The sequence below is a fragment of the Lupinus angustifolius genome, chromosome LG16 (genome assembly GCF_001865875.1).
Source record: "Lupinus angustifolius cultivar Tanjil chromosome LG16, LupAngTanjil_v1.0, whole genome shotgun sequence".
Taxonomy (NCBI): domain Eukaryota; kingdom Viridiplantae; phylum Streptophyta; class Magnoliopsida; order Fabales; family Fabaceae; genus Lupinus; species Lupinus angustifolius.
The window spans coordinates 1138591-1150349 of NC_032024.1; positions in this window are offsets into that span (position 1 = coordinate 1138591).

The following is an 11759-nucleotide window of genomic DNA, read 5'->3' on the forward strand; positions in this document are numbered from 1 at the left end:
GTTTCTATAAATAGAATTGATCAAGCTTGATGTAATAGTGCATTGAATACATTGAAAATTCAAGTGAATTACTTTCCCCTCATTCCTTTCTCTTCTCTCAATTCCTCTCCTCCTAATCTCTTTAACAATTCTTCACTTATTCTCTTCTTTTCTTCTTTTCGTGTTCTGCAAGTAATGCAGAANTCCCCTCATTCCTTTCTCTTCTCTCAATTCCTCTCCTCCTAATCTCTTTAACAATTCTTCACTCATTCTCTTCTTTTCTTCTTTTCGTGCTCTGCAAGTAATACAGAACAGATAAACCAAAGTAATTCTGGTTTCTCAATTCCAACAAGGAGAAGAGAAGCAACACAAATATCTATCTTATGTTTTTTCTATGTGTTTCAACTAAAGACTTACGGAGTCTACTTATATATGAACTTGAGCCTTAATGATAAGGAATATACTTTTCTCGGTGATAGAAATGTTATGGGAGATTAAAAATCTAATAACAATTCTCTTATGGATAATCGTGAGTTCTGGGATTTGATAATATATGTGCATAATATTTGCAATGGGTTGGGTCAATATCCGTGCTTTTTGACTTGCAAGTAAATGAGATCTAAGTTTTTTAGACTCGTCATTGAATGGATCTGGGTTCAAGTAATGAAGTACTTACTTACATTTGTAGGTACACGAAACTATTATTTCTTATATATAATAACATTATTATAATATTATATTAATTAAAATTATAATGTTATATTCTTAATCCATAATTATAATATCATATTAATCCATAAATGTAATTGTTATGTTGTTAAATACTCATATTATATTATTAAGTAGCGATGATATATTGTCTATTCATATATATGATCAACTAATGTTATGTTCATTAAATAATTCTTATTTCATCATAAAGTTGAAGGAGTTTTTTTTATGTTTGTTTCAGTAAATTGAGCTATGTTTAATATTTATTAAATAACATCTAAGAATGTAGGAAATACACATTATTATATAAGTTATTTACAATTATTTTTAATATATCAATTTTAAACTTTATTGTTTTGTAATTCTAGTATAATGTATTTTTTTTTTAAATAAAGAGATAAAAATCAACATACACTTATCTCTTCGTTTTAAATTTGAAAATAACATGATAATAGTAATATCCGGTAACTTTATTTATTTATTTTCGTATTTATTTATTAAATAATAAAAATAATTTGTTATATTTTTTTATAGAATTTTTGAACTTTTTTGGCCTCACAAGAGGTATTAGTTCATTCAATTTAAGAGAATAACCAATTTAGCAAGAAAAATAAATATAGTGGTAGTTTTTTGAACCCAGAAGTTTCTCCATAGGGTTAAGCTAGTCCCTCTAATTTTTCATTCAACATAGGGTTTTATAAAATAAAAAACCCTAATGAAGATTAGTTAAAAAAAAGTGCAATAGAAGTTTTAATTAAAGTGCTACTAACATTACCAAATTGAAATGTATATCTTACGTTTAATATAACCATTATGATTTTAAATTACACTTTTACTGTATGTTGTGATTTTTTTATGTAAGAGTTTGATTTTTTTTATTCCAACCAATTAGATTATTCTACATACGATAAAATGATTCACGGCGTTAGCTACATATTTTATACAGGTGTAATAAATGAAATCATACTATTAAATTCATATTTAAATAAATAGCAAAAGAACAAATTAACATTAATATAAAAAACAAGCCAAATAGTAAATGCAAGTAATTTTTCGGATGGGGTTACAAATAATTTTCATATTCGGATCAAATGACTCTCATTACCATTAACCAAAATAATAGAAAGTGGTGTTTAAAGGTGAGCTCTTTAATCAACAAGAAGTCATTTTATCAAGGAAGACAGATGAATACAGAGTTTGCTACTAAGGTTAGCTTGGGGTCTTTGCATAATTTCTTCCCTACTCCAGTATATCAACAAATATTGGTGGGTTGGGAGCCCTCACCATGTTGGTTGAAATGTAATGTGGATGACTCTCTCAAAATGCTTAATAATATGGCAGGTTGTGGTGGAGTTTTTAGAGATGAGTCTAGTAAATGAATTTTTGGATTATGCAAGAATCTTGGAACTTCTAACTTCTTTGGACTGAGCTTTTGAGCATATTCTTGTCTCTCTCTATTTCTTGGGCTAAAGGAGCAAGTAAGCTCATTGTGAAAAGTGATTCTCAAGTGACTGTAAATTTGGTGAATAATGAGTGTGATAACCTTCACCCATATGCTTCCATGGTGAAAGGGATCTAGACTTGGTTAGATAGGGAATGGATAGTTTGATGTTTTATATTCATAGAGAAGCTAATCAGGTGGTAGATTTTTTGGCAAATATGGCTCACTCTATGCATATTGGAACTCATGAGTTGGAGTATCCCCACCTAGGTGTAGAGATTTACTTTTATTTGATTGTACGAGCATATTTCTGCCTAGAGGAGTTATAAAGTAGTATTTTGGGGTATCCCCTCCTAAGTATAAAAAAATCAGTTCGTTGTCAATCCAATTATTGTAACTTGATAATTTAATTAACCAAGGCTGAACATGAGTTCCATTATTGTAACTATGCATAACTACTAATCTTCCTCCTAATCAATGTAAACATTATTATATAATTAAATAAAGAATGTGTTTCTATGGACTAGTCCAAGATGTATTGGATCGTCCACGAGTGGCTCAAAGAGCTAACGGGCTGGCCAATACAATAAGACCAAAACTCAAAAGTTCAAGACTATCCTATAACTCGTACCGGTGCGTTATGATCAACGAGGTTGAAGGTATGACCTACATGGTAACATATGAGAGAAAACTTTTCTTGGGGTCACCACGGAGCCCCATAAGCCAAGTAATAACCTACCAAATGACTAATTGACTAGACCTTCCTTCAACTCAATGTAAGTAAATCACATTCAGTATAAATAGAGGAAGCCGCTATAAAGGAAGTATTTGTGATTCATCATCTTTATTCTCTCTAACTATGTTCTGCTCTCTATAAATACTTATTTGATCATCAAAGTCTTTTTTCACGTACCAATTTGAAGTTAGCTCTAACTATCTCATGCCTCTATAAACACTGATTTGAGCATTAGAGTCCATTTTTAGACACTCGCTAAAGTCACCATACGGTTGGTTCAGAACCCATTTCAACCCAATTCGTGTGAACCAAAGCTAGCTCTAGCTATCTCATGCCCTCTATAAATACTGACTTGAGCATCAGAGCTCATTTTCCAACATTCACCCAAGCCAACACAAGGCTGGTAAACAACCGAATTCAATCCAATTTTGGCTACCCAATACTGATGTTTAGTCTCGTTTAGTCTAGGGTCACTAGGGATGTAAGCGATTCTAGCTTAATCTGAAAAAATGGTGGGATGTACTGAACTGAACCAAAAAATATGGTTCAGTTATGTTTCATGATTCCATAGATTTGGGAACTGTTTTGTTGTGCAATGGCTCATATTCTCTAATAACATCAATATAAGTTATGGGTTTGGGCTGATGTAAAGGATTTGAGGCAGAGGGCTATATATTTATGTTATATAAACCTAATGNTTTCCATATTATTTTGATAAATTCTATTTTTGGCACAACTTTTGAACAATTTATTACAAATGGACAAACTTTATGAGCATTTGGGGTAGACAAATCCACTCTATCGGATATAATTTACTACATCTGAAGACTCCCTCCTCTGAGTTCAACAAAATCCTTTTTTCCATTTCATTTTTTATTTTTGAAGTTTTATTTTGAATTTGTCTTGAATTTTTCTTCTGTAGTTGAATTAGTTAGGCTTTGAGTTTGGCTTCAAACATTTTGGGGTTGTTTCCTATGATTTTAGGATTTTATTGATGCAAATTTTTGATTGTTTGCTCAAATTTAACATGAATTTCCATACCTACCCTGTCTGATTGTTTCTATTGCATGTAGTGCATGACTAGGCGAAATTCAGGCTCTATCCATAGTAATAAGATAAATTTTAGTTTTGGCACAAATTTTCAACCGGTTATCATATTGGACAAATTTTATATGCATTTGGGTAGAAAAATCTGTCATATTATACTTTCCATACTATGTCTAAAAAATCCCTCCAGAAAATCCAAAAAAACCATTTTTTCCATATCTTTTTTTATTTTTGAAGTTTTATTTTGAATATGTCAAGAATTTGTCTTGTTTTGTTGAATTATTAGGATTTAAATTTTGGCTTGAAACTTTTTTGTTGTTCTTTCCTATGATTTTAGGATGTTATTGATGCAAAGTTTTGGTTGTCTACTCAAATTAAACAGGAAATTTGATTCATGTGCTGTTGTTGTTGCATGTAGTGCATGAATAGGGGAAGTTCAAGCTCTTTCAATAGTATTTTGATAAATTCTATTTTTGGCACAACTTTTGAACAATTTATTACAAATGGACAAACTTTATGAGCATTTGGGGTAGACAAATCCACTCTATCGGATATAATTTACTACATCTGAAGACTCCCTCCTCTGAGTTCAACAAAATCCTTTTTTCCATTTCATTTTTTATTTTTGAAGTTTTATTTTGAATTTGTCTTGAATTTTTCTTCTGTAGTTGAATTAGTTAGGCTTTGAGTTTGGCTTCAAACATTTTGGGGTTGTTTCCTATGATTTTAGGATTTTATTGATGCAAATTTTTGATTGTTTGCTCAAATTTAACATGAATTTCCATACCTACCCTGTCTGATTGTTTCTATTGCATGTAGTGCATGACTAGGCGAAATTCAGGCTCTATCCATAGTAATAAGATAAATTTTAGTTTTGGCACAAATTTTCAACCGGTTATCATATTGGACAAATTTTATATGCATTTGGGTAGAAAAATCTGTCATATTATACTTTCCATACTATGTCTAAAAAATCCCTCCAGAAAATTCAAAAAAACCATTTTTTTTCTTATCTTTTTTTATTTTTGAAGTTTTATTTTGAATATGTCAAGAATTTGTCTTGTTTTGTTGAATTATTAGGATTTAAATTTTGGCTTGAAACTTTTTTGTTGTTCTTTCCTATGATTTTAGGATGTTATTGATGCAAAGTTTTGGTTGTCTACTCAAATTAAACAGGAAATTTGATTCATGTGCTGTTGTTGTTGCATGTAGTGCATGAATAGGGGAAGTTCAAGCTCTTTCAATAGTATTTTGATAAATTCTATTTTTGGCACAACTTTTGAACAATTTATTACAAATGGACAAACTTTATGAGCATTTGGGGTAGACAAATCCACTCTATCGAATATAATTTACTACATTTGAAGTTTTATTTTGAATTTGTCTTGAATTTTTCTTCTGTAGTTGAATTAGTTAGGCTTTGAGTTTGGCTTCAAACATTTTGGGGTTGTTTCCTATGATTTTAGGATTTTATTGATGCAAATTTTTGATTGTTTGCTCAAATTTAACATGAATTTCCATACCTACCCTGTCTGATTGTTTCTATTGCATGTAGTGCATGACTAGGCGAAATTCAGGCTCTATCCATAGTAATAAGATAAATTTTAGTTTTGGCACAAATTTTCAACCGGTTATCATATTGGACAAATTTTATATGCATTTGGGTAGAAAAATCTGTCATATTATACTTTCCATACTATGTCTAAAAAATCCCTCCAGAAAATTCAAAAAAACCATTTTTTTTCTTATCTTTTTTTATTTTTGAAGTTTTATTTTGAATATGTCAAGAATTTGTCTTGTTTTGTTGAATTATTAGGATTTAAATTTTGGCTTGAAACTTTTTTGTTGTTCTTTCCTATGATTTTAGGATGTTATTGATGCAAAGTTTTGGTTGTCTACTCAAATTAAACAGGAAATTTGATTCATGTGCTGTTGTTGTTGCATGTAGTGCATGAATAGGGGAAGTTCAAGCTCTTTCAATAGTATTTTGATAAATTCTATTTTTGGCACAACTTTTGAACAATTTATTACAAATGGACAAACTTTATGAGCATTTGGGGTAGACAAATCCACTCTATCGAATATAATTTACTACATTTGAAGTTTTATTTTGAATTTGTCTTGAATTTTTCTTCTGTAGTTGAATTAGTTAGGCTTTGAGTTTGGCTTCAAACATTTTGGGGTTGTTTCCTATGATTTTAGGATTTTATTGATGCAAATTTTTGATTGTTTGCTCAAATTTAACATGAATTTCCATACCTACCCTGTCTGATTGTTTCTATTGCATGTAGTGCATGACTAGGCGAAATTCAGGCTCTATCCATAGTAATAAGATAAATTTTAGTTTTGGCACAAATTTTCAACCGGTTATCATATTGGACAAATTTTATATGCATTTGGGTAGAAAAATCTGTCATATTATACTTTCCATACTATGTCTAAAAAATCCCTCCAGAAAATTCAAAAAAACCATTTTTTTTCTTATCTTTTTTTATTTTTGAAGTTTTATTTTGAATATGTCAAGAATTTGTCTTGTTTTGTTGAATTATTAGGATTTAAATTTTGGCTTGAAACTTTTTTGTTGTTCTTTCCTATGATTTTAGGATGTTATTGATGCAAAGTTTTGGTTGTCTACTCAAATTAAACAGGAAATTTGATTCATGTGCTGTTGTTGTTGCATGTAGTGCATGAATAGGGGAAGTTCAAGCTCTTTCAATAGTATTTTGATAAATTCTATTTTTGGCACAACTTTTGAACAATTTATTACAAATGGACAAACTTTATGAGCATTTGGGGTAGACAAATCCACTCTATCGAATATAATTTACTACATTTGAAGTTTTATTTTGAATTTGTCTTGAATTTTTCTTCTGTAGTTGAATTAGTTAGGCTTTGAGTTTGGCTTCAAACATTTTGGGGTTGTTTCCTATGATTTTAGGATTTTATTGATGCAAATTTTTGATTGTTTGCTCAAATTTAACATGAATTTCCATACCTACCCTGTCTGATTGTTTCTATTGCATGTAGTGCATGACTAGGCGAAATTCAGGCTCTATCCATAGTAATAAGATAAATTTTAGTTTTGGCACAAATTTTCAACCGGTTATCATATTGGACAAATTTTATATGCATTTGGGTAGAAAAATCTGTCATATTATACTTTCCATACTATGTCTAAAAAATCCCTCCAGAAAATTCAAAAAAACCATTTTTTTTCTTATCTTTTTTTATTTTTGAAGTTTTATTTTGAATATGTCAAGAATTTGTCTTGTTTTGTTGAATTATTAGGATTTAAATTTTGGCTTGAAACTTTTTTGTTGTTCTTTCCTATGATTTTAGGATGTTATTGATGCAAAGTTTTGGTTGTCTACTCAAATTAAACAGGAAATTTGATTCATGTGCTGTTGTTGTTGCATGTAGTGCATGAATAGGGGAAGTTCAAGCTCTTTCAATAGTATTTTGATAAATTCTATTTTTGGCACAACTTTTGAACAATTTATTACAAATGGACAAACTTTATGAGCATTTGGGGTAGACAAATCCACTCTATCGAATATAATTTACTACATTTGAAGTTTTATTTTGAATTTGTCTTGAATTTTTCTTCTGTAGTTGAATTAGTTAGGCTTTGAGTTTGGCTTCAAACATTTTGGGGTTGTTTCCTATGATTTTAGGATTTTATTGATGCAAATTTTTGATTGTTTGCTCAAATTTAACATGAATTTCCATACCTACCCTGTCTGATTGTTTCTATTGCATGTAGTGCATGACTAGGCGAAATTCAGGCTCTATCCATAGTAATAAGATAAATTTTAGTTTTGGCACAAATTTTCAACCGGTTATCATATTGGACAAATTTTATATGCATTTGGGTAGAAAAATCTGTCATATTATACTTTCCATACTATGTCTAAAAAATCCCTCCAGAAAATTCAAAAAAACCATTTTTTTTCTTATCTTTTTTTATTTTTGAAGTTTTATTTTGAATATGTCAAGAATTTGTCTTGTTTTGTTGAATTATTAGGATTTAAATTTTGGCTTGAAACTTTTTTGTTGTTCTTTCCTATGATTTTAGGATGTTATTGATGCAAAGTTTTGGTTGTCTACTCAAATTAAACAGGAAATTTGATTCATGTGCTGTTGTTGTTGCATGTAGTGCATGAATAGGGGAAGTTCAAGCTCTTTCAATAGTATTTTGATAAATTCTATTTTTGGCACAACTTTTGAACAATTTATTACAAATGGACAAACTTTATGAGCATTTGGGGTAGACAAATCCACTCTATCGAATATAATTTACTACATTTGAAGTTTTATTTTGAATTTGTCTTGAATTTTTCTTCTGTAGTTGAATTAGTTAGGCTTTGAGTTTGGCTTCAAACATTTTGGGGTTGTTTCCTATGATTTTAGGATTTTATTGATGCAAATTTTTGATTGTTTGCTCAAATTTAACATGAATTTCCATACCTACCCTGTCTGATTGTTTCTATTGCATGTAGTGCATGACTAGGCGAAATTCAGGCTCTATCCATAGTAATAAGATAAATTTTAGTTTTGGCACAAATTTTCAACCGGTTATCATATTGGACAAATTTTATATGCATTTGGGTAGAAAAATCTGTCATATTATACTTTCCATACTATGTCTAAAAAATCCCTCCAGAAAATTCAAAAAAACCATTTTTTTTCTTATCTTTTTTTATTTTTGAAGTTTTATTTTGAATATGTCAAGAATTTGTCTTGTTTTGTTGAATTATTAGGATTTAAATTTTGGCTTGAAACTTTTTTGTTGTTCTTTCCTATGATTTTAGGATGTTATTGATGCAAAGTTTTGGTTGTCTACTCAAATTAAACAGGAAATTTGATTCATGTGCTGTTGTTGTTGCATGTAGTGCATGAATAGGGGAAGTTCAAGCTCTTTCAATAGTATTTTGATAAATTCTATTTTTGGCACAACTTTTGAACAATTTATTACAAATGGACAAACTTTATGAGCATTTGGGGTAGACAAATCCACTCTATCGAATATAATTTACTACATTTGAAGTTTTATTTTGAATTTGTCTTGAATTTTTCTTCTGTAGTTGAATTAGTTAGGCTTTGAGTTTGGCTTCAAACATTTTGGGGTTGTTTCCTATGATTTTAGGATTTTATTGATGCAAATTTTTGATTGTTTGCTCAAATTTAACATGAATTTCCATACCTACCCTGTCTGATTGTTTCTATTGCATGTAGTGCATGACTAGGCGAAATTCAGGCTCTATCCATAGTAATAAGATAAATTTTAGTTTTGGCACAAATTTTCAACCGGTTATCATATTGGACAAATTTTATATGCATTTGGGTAGAAAAATCTGTCATATTATACTTTCCATACTATGTCTAAAAAATCCCTCCAGAAAATTCAAAAAAACCATTTTTTTTCTTATCTTTTTTTATTTTTGAAGTTTTATTTTGAATATGTCAAGAATTTGTCTTGTTTTGTTGAATTATTAGGATTTAAATTTTGGCTTGAAACTTTTTTGTTGTTCTTTCCTATGATTTTAGGATGTTATTGATGCAAAGTTTTGGTTGTCTACTCAAATTAAACAGGAAATTTGATTCATGTGCTGTTGTTGTTGCATGTAGTGCATGAATAGGGGAAGTTCAAGCTCTTTCAATAGTATTTTGATAAATTCTATTTTTGGCACAACTTTTGAACAATTTATTACAAATGGACAAACTTTATGAGCATTTGGGGTAGACAAATCCACTCTATCGAATATAATTTACTACATTTGAAGTTTTATTTTGAATTTGTCTTGAATTTTTCTTCTGTAGTTGAATTAGTTAGGCTTTGAGTTTGGCTTCAAACATTTTGGGGTTGTTTCCTATGATTTTAGGATTTTATTGATGCAAATTTTTGATTGTTTGCTCAAATTTAACATGAATTTCCATACCTACCCTGTCTGATTGTTTCTATTGCATGTAGTGCATGACTAGGCGAAATTCAGGCTCTATCCATAGTAATAAGATAAATTTTAGTTTTGGCACAAATTTTCAACCGGTTATCATATTGGACAAATTTTATATGCATTTGGGTAGAAAAATCTGTCATATTATACTTTCCATACTATGTCTAAAAAATCCCTCCAGAAAATTCAAAAAAACCATTTTTTTTCTTATCTTTTTTTATTTTTGAAGTTTTATTTTGAATATGTCAAGAATTTGTCTTGTTTTGTTGAATTATTAGGATTTAAATTTTGGCTTGAAACTTTTTTGTTGTTCTTTCCTATGATTTTAGGATGTTATTGATGCAAAGTTTTGGTTGTCTACTCAAATTAAACAGGAAATTTGATTCATGTGCTGTTGTTGTTGCATGTAGTGCATGAATAGGGGAAGTTCAAGCTCTTTCAATAGTATTTTGATAAATTCTATTTTTGGCACAACTTTTGAACAATTTATTACAAATGGACAAACTTTATGAGCATTTGGGGTAGACAAATCCACTCTATCGAATATAATTTACTACATTTGAAGTTTTATTTTGAATTTGTCTTGAATTTTTCTTCTGTAGTTGAATTAGTTAGGCTTTGAGTTTGGCTTCAAACATTTTGGGGTTGTTTCCTATGATTTTAGGATTTTATTGATGCAAATTTTTGATTGTTTGCTCAAATTTAACATGAATTTCCATACCTACCCTGTCTGATTGTTTCTATTGCATGTAGTGCATGACTAGGCGAAATTCAGGCTCTATCCATAGTAATAAGATAAATTTTAGTTTTGGCACAAATTTTCAACCGGTTATCATATTGGACAAATTTTATATGCATTTGGGTAGAAAAATCTGTCATATTATACTTTCCATACTATGTCTAAAAAATCCCTCCAGAAAATTCAAAAAAACCATTTTTTTTCTTATCTTTTTTTATTTTTGAAGTTTTATTTTGAATATGTCAAGAATTTGTCTTGTTTTGTTGAATTATTAGGATTTAAATTTTGGCTTGAAACTTTTTTGTTGTTCTTTCCTATGATTTTAGGATGTTATTGATGCAAAGTTTTGGTTGTCTACTCAAATTAAACAGGAAATTTGATTCATGTGCTGTTGTTGTTGCATGTAGTGCATGAATAGGGGAAGTTCAAGCTCTTTCAATAGTATTTTGATAAATTCTATTTTTGGCACAACTTTTGAACAATTTATTACAAATGGACAAACTTTATGAGCATTTGGGGTAGACAAATCCACTCTATCGAATATAATTTACTACATTTGAAGTTTTATTTTGAATTTGTCTTGAATTTTTCTTCTGTAGTTGAATTAGTTAGGCTTTGAGTTTGGCTTAGAACAATTGGCAGATTTGCTAACTAAGCCTTTGAAGAAAATAGACTTTGAAAGACAAAGAACACTCTTAGGTATAGTTAGTATAGAAAGCATGAATTAAGGAGGAGTGTTGATTTTTTTGTATTAAAGATTGTAATTCATTGCTTTTGTGATAGTTAGTTTAGTTAGTTGGAAACTTACTAAACATAGAAAGTCATAACTAATTAAGTTGTTATGAACTTCTATAAAAGGAAAGTGTGTAATCTTGTTGATTAATTCAATTGAAATTTACACTCTTCTTCTCTCATTTTTATCTCTAATTCTTCTTCTTCTCGTTTAACATTTTCTCTAAACATCTTCTTCTTCTTCTCTAATTCACGCTGGCTTGAAGCCATTAGAAGAAACCAAGCTGAATTGGTTTCTAAATCTCCAACAGTGGTATCAGAGCTTTAGGATCGGGATCTGTGGTAGTGCCAAGATTGGGTGCAAGAGGCTTCAAGAAGTGAAGCTCACGGATTGAGAATCAAGGCTGCAAAACCAGAAGG